This window comes from Vigna unguiculata, chromosome 9, assembly GCF_004118075.2.
Source record: "Vigna unguiculata cultivar IT97K-499-35 chromosome 9, ASM411807v1, whole genome shotgun sequence".
NCBI lineage: Eukaryota > Viridiplantae > Streptophyta > Magnoliopsida > Fabales > Fabaceae > Vigna > Vigna unguiculata.
The window spans coordinates 29,223,901-29,235,801 of NC_040287.1; the positions used below are offsets into that span (position 1 = coordinate 29,223,901).

Here is an 11,901-nt window from a genome sequence, read left to right on the forward strand (position 1 = left end):
ATAAACATTAACAATTGCAATTAAAACTGATGTTTGTTAGTTTGGTTTGATTCGCTAATAGAACTGTTTGTTGCAGGAACAACGTAGTAAATGTCTTAGGTGGAGAGGAAGAGAGACAGATCCCGAAGAATGTCAATGGAAGAGGATGATGATGGCAAAAGGACGAAGCAGTAAACGACGAAAGTCTTAAGGGTGCTTTGAATAAATAAAAATTTTGCGAATTCCAAAACGAAAGTGAAAGAGAATCTCACAGTGACAGCTTTAAGTAGCTATTGTGTGTATTGGTGAATCCTTACACGGAGTTGCAGGCTTTACAGCAATGCAATTTCTCTTCTCTTCTTCTATCTCTATCTATTCATTCTATTATTGTCAAAACCAACCACACCTTCCCTTTTCACTGTTTGGACTTTGATTTTTTTTTCTTTTCAACCCAAACTTTTGCTCTTTAAAAACTGCAAGATTCATTTCATGTCTTAGGATGAGTTGCTGTCACTATGACAACTTAGCAAATCTTTGTCATATATTTGGATCAAGTCAAATGTGGATTTGTCATTAGTTTCAAACAATTTTAAGTAAATTTCATCTTTTATTTCAAACATCATTGTATATAAATGAATGACACTGTATTTAAAAAATATTACCTAAGTTACATTACTATTTCTATTTTTTTTTTAAATGAGATAAAGATTTGTGTGAATTTTAGAATAAAACTATTTGAATATTTTGAAATTTTTATTATGTCTTATACAAATTGGAAATAAAAATGTGAAGATACATCTTACTGTGCAAATGAATTTTTTTAAAAATAAAATATAATTTTACAAAAAAATAATTCATACAAATATAATTTAAATATTATATTTTATATTAAATAATGAAATTTTACTATTTTCATGATACAATATATTTAATTACTTTTCTATATCTTTTATAGACTACTTTATAAAATAAATAATTAAAATTGAAAAATATAGATAAAAATTACTTTTTTATCGAAGGTTGAATTCACTTTTATAATAAAAAAGTTTATATAAATTTAGTGTACTTTTTCTTATATATATATATATATATATATATATATATATATATATATATATATATTAACAATTCTTGTTTAAAACTTATGTTTTCAAAATAAAATAAAAAAATAAGAAATATATAATATATAATTTATCTAAAATTAGTTTTATAAACTAATTTTAAAAAATTATATAGTTGATGACTTCAATATTTTTATAAGTAACTAAAATATATTTCATTTTATAAAAGTTTGATATTTGTGTTTTGTAAGTAGTATATTCTTGTTTTATAAAATAAATTTAAATGTTACTTTCTAAATTAATTTCTCATTATTTTATTAATTAAATATAAAATCTTACTATATATTATTGCATGTTTTATTTTATATATACTTAATAAAAAGAAAATAATTGTAATATATTCTTAATTATATTATATAGAGAATTTATATTTGTTCTTTATATTATAAATAAAATGATAAAGAAAAAGTAAATTAAAATGATTGTAAATAGATATTTTAAACATAATTTAATTTAAATATGGATCTCCATAAATTAAATGACAATTTTCTACATTATAAAAAAATTATATATTTTTATTTTATATAAAATTGAAATAAAACAACACCAGAATTAAAAAAATTAAAATAAAATAAATAAATAAATATTGACTTTCAATGACATTTCTCAAAAAGGACATCCATAATTAAATGTTGGCTTTCAGTGTATATAAACCTTTTGCCATGCCTATTTGCTTTAACATAAGTTTTATGATGCTTTATTAATAATTGACTTTGTAGACAACTCACCAACTGATTTATGATTAATTGACCTGGATATTTGAACTTTTGAATTCCTTTAGTACTAGTGTTTGGGTTTGTCCTAATTCTCTCTAGGATGTGGTATTTATGTGTGAGGATGTCCAATATGAGCATATTAACTTCTAAAACAAAATACATATAAATGTGAAAGGGGTGAATCCTCTCATTTACATGATGTCATGTTCAATGAATTCTTATAAAAACACTTATAAATACTTTACCAATCTATTTTTATATCAATACTGAAATCTAAACTTGTGTTACTATCGGGGCTTTTTTTGTATTATAGGGTTATTTTAAATCCAAAATTATAAATCAGGGTCAGTTGAAATTATTTTTGTTAGATAGGGTGAAGTCGTTAGGACTCATGACGACATTCATATTGAAGTCGTCATGAGTGTGACCGGTTTCCTTTTTCTGTTTTATAAAAGTGAAGTCGTTAGGACTCATGACAATTCCAGTTATGTATTTTTTTAAAATAATTTTTTAAGTGTAAATAAATATTTTTTGTTTTTCTAGTTTAAGTTGATTCGTACAATAAATAGTAAAAAAACAAAAAATATTATTGGAATAAAAGTAGACATTAATATATTTTAATATTGATTAAAAATTTAAAAACAACAACAAAGTTTACGGAAATTAATAACACATTCATTTGTGGCCTCCAATGCTACATGGAGGTCGTCTCTTGGGTCTGGTTGGTCGTCTAGGTGGTTGTTGTTGGTGTGGTTCATCATTATCTTCATCTTGATGAGTTTGAGGAAATTGGAGATAAGTGGCGGAACTTGACCAAAAATTGTAGGGGTGCTAAATTATATTTGTTATATATAATTTTTTTTAATTAAAAAATAATAATTTCTTTTAATTAAAAAAAATTAATTTTTTTACATCATTTTTTTCATTCAAAATAAGCATTCATGACAATAGAATCTAAACAATATAATAATAATATATATGAAAGAGTAACATAAAGTTTATCATCGACAATAATATAAAACAAAAGTTACCTTTATTCAGAGTGCTCCTTTACGCTCTTTCAATGACTTAAAATCTTCAATAATTGAATCAGAGCTGAAGCTAGTTACAATATCCCTTTCAATATAGATTATCATAGTGTTTGCTAAAAATTCAGCCTCCATCTTATTTCTCAACTTGTTCTTGATTATTTTCATTGAAGAAAAAGATCTTTCAGTTGTAGTTGTAGAAACTGGAAGAGTCATGATAAGACGAAGTAATCTATCTATCAAGTAGTAAACTTCAGACTTTTTTGTTGTTGCCAAACACGTACATAACTCTTGCATTGTTGATAAATTCTTCAAATTTGAATCTTGACGAGCATCAATAATCAAATGTTGAAGTTGAAAATTCAAATTAATCTTCTTTTGCTCATTGAAATCCATGGGATAATATTTTTCCACAAGAGTGCAAATTTTATCAATATTAAAAGCTTTATAAGCATCCTTAGGATCCAAAGCAGAGCTTAGAATTAATAACTCCATTGCTTGGTCATTAAATCTACTATTTAACTCTTGTAATTGCTTATCAATGGTAACAAAGAATATTTCAACTTTGAAATAATGCTCCACTGTAATATGATCCTTTTGGTGACGAGAGCGTCATTGCCTTGCTACATAAGAAGCCCCAAAATTAGGCACCTCAATATCATGTTTTTCACAAAAAAAAGTCACATTTTTTAATAACTTATCCCAACCATTTTCTCTCAAGTTTTGAATAAGTCCTTTTGTAGAACAAACTAGACGCATATCATTAACTATATCCTGAGATTGTTGTTGTAATGCTTGACAAAGAACATTTGTTATCCCCATAATTTCTCTCATCAAATACAAGATCAGTATAAACTCAAATGAGGTCAAGCTTTTGTAAGCATTATCAGCATCACCACGTTGTGAATTAGTAGATCCATCAATAGTAATTTTTTCTAGAACTAAACAAGTTGCATCATACATATTGATCAAGCTACAAATAGAAGAGAAATGGGAGCTCCAACAGGTATCCCCAGCTCGTTTTAAAGTACCAATTTGATTTGCCCCTTTACCCTTTTCAAGCTCATCAATTTCTAACAAATATGCAATTTCATCTAACTTGGCAGCCTGTAACTCATCATGACGTTTACTAGAAGAGCAAACAATATTGACAATGAAAGTCAATTTTGAAAAGAATTGGTGAATTGGAATAACTTCTCTTGATGCAGCAACCAAGGCAAGTTGTAACCGATGAGCAAAACAATGAACATAATATGCATAAGGACAATCAGTCAAAAATAATGCTTGTAATCCATTCCATTCTCCTCTCATATTGCTAGCACCATCATACCCTTGACCACGGATATTAGAAACATTAAGATTATGTCGAGATAGTATAACACACAATTCATTCTTCAAAGTTATTGCTGCAGTGTCTTTAACATGCACCATATCAAAAAATCGCTCTTGAATAAAACCATTTTTATCAACAAATCTCAAAACAAGAGCCATTTGCTCTTTTTTTGATTCATCACGAGCTTCATCGACAACTATACAAAACTTGGAATCCCCAATTTCCTCACGAATATGATTTTTCACTTTACTAAAAAGAATATTCAATAACTCCTTTTGAATTTTGGGTGAAGTATATTTGGAATTGAATGGAGCATTTTCCAACACAACTTTTGCAACTTCATCATTGTATGATGCTATGAGTTTTATCATCTCAAGAAAATTACCTTGGTTCCTCGATTCAGTACTTTCATCATGACCTCTAAAAGCAAAGCTTGAAGTGATAAAAAACGAATCGTGTCGATTGAAGTCTTGAGACGTAACCGATTCTTCATAATTTGATCTGAGCTTTGCACTTCCAAAACATTCCTAATGTGACAATTTTGATTTAACAAGTCTTGACAAGCAGACACTGGAATATTGTGTGGTGAACAAGGATCCTTCCCAATGTGTTTAAGGAAAGCACAATTTTTTCCATTATTAACTTTCCTCCAATTTTTAAAACCTATAAAATAACATTCAAAAAGTTAAAACATGTTGATGACAATAAACTTATTGCCAATTAGAATTCAATGAAAATAAACTCAATTACCTGTAACAATGAAAACATCTGAGCCAGGGCGTCCGCTTGGTTTTTTACTAAAAAGATAGCACGGTAAGCAATATGCAGCATCTTTTAATGGCGAATACTCTAACCATGAAGGAAATAAGCTAAACCATGTGTACTGAAATCTTCTTGGATGATCATCTTTACCAGAAAATGGATAATTTTCTAGACGCATTTGATATGGACCCCATTTTAGATAAGCCCTTCGTATCTCATCAATTTGATTTGGTGGGTATTGCCAAATTTGAAAACGCTTTCCCGGATCACGTTCTAAAGTATTTTCAAATTCATTATGTGTAACTTTGGGAACCTTAGAGAGTTGTTTTTCATTTTCTTCAATATTTGGATTCTCATGAAGTTTCTCAATTTTAGATGACGTAGATGCATTTTTTTCATCTTCATCACAAGCCTTCCTCTTGAAAAAAGAATCAATTCTTTTACTCTTTATCATAATTTTTCTAATATAAATTTTTCACCTCTCACCTATTTACAAAAAGATAAAATTATGAATACCCAAAATTAAATCTTAAAAGCAAGACTCAATATTTTAAGAAAACTAATAACTTCTAAATGATTAGCTTCCATTACCTTAGAGTAGATTCCTAATCTTGTTCTTCCCTTACACAACTTCAAAGCTTAAAATAGCTCTATCTACACAAAGAAGAGTTTGATCAATAATTAAAGCATGATTTTATGATATCTAACAGATAGATATATGCCTAGAGCGTAGAAAAGCCACATACAAGAGGGAAACATATTGCTTCAGAAATAAAAAGGAAAAGATGAACTTACTCAAAAGAAGAAATTGTTCGGTCCAAAATTTTCCTTAACTCTTCAATTTTGTCGTAGTGCAATTTGATTTTGAAAATAATAAGGAATTGATGGTGAAAATTGAGATGGAAATAAAAGGGGAGAAAGAGTTGGAGGCACGGAAGAGAGAAACCAAATAGAACAGTATAAGAAATTATAATAGAGAACAAAACGTGATTTTTAAATTTTAAAATAGACTTTTCAAACTAAATTAATATAAATAAGGTAATAATATATAAATAAAGTAATAATATATAAATAAAGTAATAATATATAAATAAAATAGTAATATATAAATATATTTTTTTAAATATATAGAAAATAAAATAAAATAAAAATAATTAATATAAATAGAGTAATAATTTTTAAATATTATTTTTTAAATATATAGAAAAAAAAGTGAAACCAAAAACGGTTGGGGGAGCCTTGGCTCCCCCTGTCCCTTAATAATTCCGCCCTTGTTGGAGATGGTGAACTGTTGTTTGGGGTGTTTGAAAAGACATTGGCAGATGATAGAATGACATTGATAATGAAGATCCTAGATAATGGGTAGACGGTGGTATCATAACTAAGGTGCCAAACATGTGTGATGAACCCGCACCATAACTTGATTGAGACGGAAAGAATGCGTATGACGAAGGGACGTGTTGTGTAACATCCCAATAGGATATTATTTAAAAGAAATAATTAAACAAGACAAAAATAAATACCTCGTTTATTAATTAATCCATTTCCCAAAAACACGGGAAATTTCAAAACTTTAACATTAATAATAAACCATTAATAGTCAAAATATTCTAAAATCCACCTTTACAATTTTAAAAACATATCCAAAGCCATAAAAATTGTAATTAAATTATAGGAATTAAAATAAGGTCTTTATAAACAAATCCCCTGATCTTTGTTCCCACTCTCCGCTACTAGGCATCTCCTGACCCACCAGAAACATCATCTACTCCCGGATAACAAGTTACCTGATCATCGCCACACACAAACAGATAGGGTGAGCTATGCACATATATGTAAATAAATATGAAAATACACCCACCCGATAAATCATAATTATTTAACATTTCACAACACACCCACTTTCCCACACTCATAACCATTATGAGTTCATGCATGTTCTCTAAATCTTGGGATTTCATGTGCTTCCACGACCCCCCTCGCTCGTGGTCCAACCTACAAGCCTATCTTGCTTGTAGTCCTGCTTCACGGACTCTCACGCCCGTTCATCCGAACTCCTCGCTCGGACCCGGACACACATACCCGCCTTTCCTACTATGAACTCCCTTGCTCATAGCATTCTCAAGTTGAGCATAAGATGAACTCCCTCGCTCACTTATCCCAACGAGAGTACCTCTAGTGAACTAAATTGTTCACATTCTGCATGCGGTCCACCCATCACGAACTCCTCGTTCGTGACTCAACCAAGCACGTCCCAAAAAGCTATGGACTTAGTCCTTTAAGCCCAAACATCACAACCACAAGCATATAATTCATAGAATTTAGGAATAACAAGCAAACCAGCTCAAACAGCACACACAAACATAGAAATCGCATCATTCTCGCCTAAGCCAGGGATCTTTGCCCAGGCTAGTCCATCAGCCTCGCTTAAGACCTCGCCTGAGTGAGTGTGAAACAATGACTACAACACTTCATCTCGCTTAGGCGAGCCCGTTTCGCCTGAGCGGGACCCACATTCGCTCAAAACACACCACTGACCTGCAGACATCACCTGGCGGGACCACCCTCATTGTCAGGCACCACTCGCTTCTAGAGCCCACTGCTTGTAGCTATCGCCTGGCGGATCAAACCCCACCGTTAGGCGCTACACTAGTACACGCGCAGTACTAGTTTTTGTTATAATCCAAGCACAGTTGCTCAAGCACCAACTCATCCTCACCACTCATCCAAAGTGCCACAATTCTAATTCCATTCTAACCACAACATTCTCAATTAGAATAACTCATCCCTTGTACATTCATTCCTTAAATGTTCACTTGTATGCAATCTCAAGTATTAACATTCTCCATTAAGTCGATCCTAATTACCATTACGCTTCTTATCGATTCATACACCCTGCACTCATTCTGTACAACAGTATCACCTTCCTCTCGTCTCAGAATTGGTCCCTTAAATCCAATACCACCTAATCATCAACCTGAACAATTACGCCTACTATATAGTAATTTATATAGCTTCCAAGCATCACCAAGTCCAAAACCTTATATGGCAGCCAATATCATGCCTGATATTGGTTAGCTGAACCAAGTCTACACTGTTTTTCAGACCATTATCCATACAAGTACCAAATCACACTAGAGTTATTTCCTACTCCAAACTCTTGTAGATTTATTCACCCTAATCTTCCATCCAATGTCCACAATTCCAAGTAAATAAAGAAATTGGGTCCAACAGAACCCCAACCCTACATCTGCACCTCACAACACCAAAACGTCACTCTGTGCTACAATGGCGCTTAGCGGCACATAGCTCGCCGCCAGGCGATGCACCAATTTCTGGAAATTCCAAAACTTCTCCCCACACTGTGCGAATCCAATTTCTAAGTCTCCAATCTTTCCAGAACGCATTCCTTTGTTCACTTCCATAATTCATCAGGCCAATGCCCATCCAATGCTAATTAATATAAATTTAAAAGTGAACCTACAACTGTTCAATGTAATTCGTGCATCAATCCTCACTGACTTGAAAATCCCCAATTTCCCAAACCCTAACCATGTTCATATGATTTCATTCAATTAACATCCAATTCACGGTGTAATTCAATCAATTCTTAATATCTAACAATTAACCCTTGGGCCACTTCTCTTCTTTCCCGATTAGAAACACTCTAGGATCCCAAAACACCAAAATCGAACCCATATGGCTCACGTCGCCTGGCGGGTGTTCATCACCGCCAGGCCATTCATAAGAAAACCCAGAAATTGGGTGGTGCAGCTTGTGTCGCTTGGCAGATAAGCCCATGTCACGAGGCGGTTCCATCTTTGCAACCCAAAATTACCCAGAAAAAGGATGAGTCGCCTGACAGTGGTTCATCAACCGCCAGACGATTTCTGGAAAATAGGCATAGTACATGCATCCAATCAATCATACATTTCATACAATTAACAACACGAAATAAAAAGTATGGTTCCAGCTCCCCTAACCTGGATTCCTTGCTTAAACTGATTATGTAAGAATTCCTCCTTGATCAACTATGGTCTCCTTTGTTACCACTCTCACGCCTTGCTAAAATGTCTCCCAAATTCTAGTTTACGTGCTCAGAAACCTTTCCTCACAACACTCACTATTGGTAGTCTCGAAACCCAACCCATAACCATGTGATCAATGCACAACCATTCAACCAATTCATGTTTCGTGATAAGGGTCTTGACCTTGTATAAGTACATGTCTTAACTTGACTTCCTGAGCTCAGAGATTTGATGTTAAGGATTTTCACAGCACTAGTTGTCACTGTCTAATCCTTTCAAAAAAGACATTCACATAGGACTTGAACCCAAGTCCTCTCACACAATCAAGCACTTTCAACCACTTGAGCTAGTACTTTTCCATGTCACAACAGTCAATATTTAATGCCATAAAGGCTCCCACTATCCGTATTTATTAATTAATTATTAATTTAATTAATTAAATTCCGCGAATCTTACAATGACTCTTAGCGATTTCACTTTTTTGATACATAGTGTCGCAACCTAAATCGCAACGGGACGGTGGACTAAAAAAAGAAATTTGTTTGGAAAAAGAGAAATGAAGTCGTCATCATAATTTATTCTGGAAAACTATGGAAAACCATAAAATTAAAATACAGTCTGCGAAAACCAAATTTAGGGTCCAAGAGTTGGTTACGCGTAGGGAAAGTATTAGCACCCTACAACGCCCACCCAAAGGCGGTGTCGTTAATTAAATTTGCAAAATATATGTGTTTATTTTATAATATTTATTTTTCCAAAAAAAAAAATTGAACAAATATATTTTTTGAGTGAAAAGGACCCGACAATGATTAACCTTGGTCCTACGTATTCTCATTAAAATGATAAATTAGGGCTACGTAGTTCTTTATAAAACTATTTGGAAATGACGTTTTGAAAGTGAACCCGTCAAGATATGACCTCGCTCCTACGTATTTCCGTTCACAATGAAAAATTAGGAATCACGTAGTTCTTGAAAAAACTTTATTAGAATATTTAATTTTTAAAGTTGTTTTTTGACATTTTTGAAAAATGAGTGTCATGCGACACATGTGACTGGGTTGACACCAAAAACATCTTTATACTTTGTATTTTTGAAAGAGAGTGTTGTGCGACATGAGCGGTCGATTAGACACCAAAATATTTCTATAATTTTTATATTTTGAGAAGGAGTGTCCTGCGATGTGAGCGGTCCATTAGACACCAAAGCATTTCTATAATTTTTATATTTTGAAAAGGAGTGTCGTGCGACGCGAACGGTCGATTAAACACCATAACTATTTTTATAATTTTTGTATTTTAAAAAGAAGTGTCGTGCGACGTGAACAGTCGATTAGACACCAAAAATATTTTTATAATTTTTGTATTTTAAAAAGGAGTGTCGTTCAACACGAGCGATTGATTAGACACCAAAATAATTTTTATAACTTTTTATTTTAAAAAGAAGTGTCGTGCGACGCAAATAGTCGATTAGACACTAAAAGAATAAATAAAAAAAATAATTTTAATTTTTTGTTTATTCTTATTTTTATCATTTTTTAAAACTATTTTAATTTTTATTTCAATTTAAAATATTTTTATTTTTTTTAAAATGATGTGATTGAAATGTGAGATTTAATTTGAAAAAGGGTAAAACTGAAAATAAAAAAAAGGAGTGCATAAGTGAGTATGTGGGTGCAATAAGAAAAGCTATACAAATGGGAATGGAGTGCATAAAAAGAAACGCGTGAGATAAATACATCCTAGTCTAAAATAAGGAAATTAAAAGAGCAGAGTGTGTCTAAATGCATATACATAAGGTAAAATAAAACTTAATGTAAGGGGTGTGGGGTATTTACATTTGGGAGTGTATGAAAAGTCCAAAATAGAATAAGGGTGGAAAAATGAACCACAGAGGTGCAAAAAGTATTAAAATCAACAACCCAAAATAGTGGTCCAAGAGTTGATTATGGGGTGCATGCGAAATTATTGGAATTAGTATCTCAATTAAGATGGTGGTGCAAGAGTTAATTATGGAAGTGCAGACCAAAAATTTAAAGTTATTAACCCAATTAAGATGGTGGTGTAAGAATTAATTATGGGAGTGTAGGCCAAAATTTAAAGTTATTAACCCAATTAATATGGTGGTGTAAGAATTAATTGTGGGTGGTGCAGAAGTGAAAGTGAATTTGCCAAAATTCTAAGTCTAATTATTCCAAAACGCATAACACCTACAAGTTTTTCCTCCCCATTTTCATCTTCAATCTCACGACACATCCTTGTGCAGTCACCAACACAAACGCTACTCAGATTCATTGCCAAGTTGTCGGTGACATGGCCAATAACGGCGTCGGCCACCATCATCGCCGACAATGCATCTCCTTCTTTACACGAGAATCATGAGAGGGCTTCCTATCTTCTTCCTCCATCTCGTTGTTGCACCAGTTGTGGTTGTCGCCAATGTCGCCACATGATCCGTTGGCCACCACGTTGTTGGGAACGTGATCGGAGTTGCTGGTGCCATCATCCACCGTCGGAACCTCCATGGCATTGATATCCAGGCCTCTTTTCTAACCTATCCCAAAATGTTTCTTCTCATCCATTTTATTTCCAATATTGATTATGTTTTTATTATTTATTACTTATGAAAAATCTAAGAAGTTTGGTTTCATTTAGAATTCTTACCACAACTAATTATAATTGTAATGGAAGCAACATCAAACATTATCGCAGAACTGAAAGTAGGATTAAGGACAAAAACTGTGTACTTGTGTTCTGATATATGGCAACTCTCAATATGGGAAACTCTGAATGTTTATACTTTGTTCCTTTCATTTTATTTTGTTGATTTGGCTTATCTTACTTTCTGCTTTCTAATATTGGATGCGATGTGCGTTCTTGAATGTGCGTGAATTGGTGTTAGGATGAATCCTTGGGAAAGAAAACCCTCTGTTCATG

General features: G+C 32.3%; 1 pseudogene; it reads right to left on the reverse strand.

Moving 5' to 3' along the window:
* Positions 1-2,853: 2,853 nt before the first annotated feature.
* LOC114163636 lies at positions 2,854-11,307 on the reverse strand (annotated as a pseudogene).
* Positions 11,308-11,901: the final 594 nt, after the last annotated feature.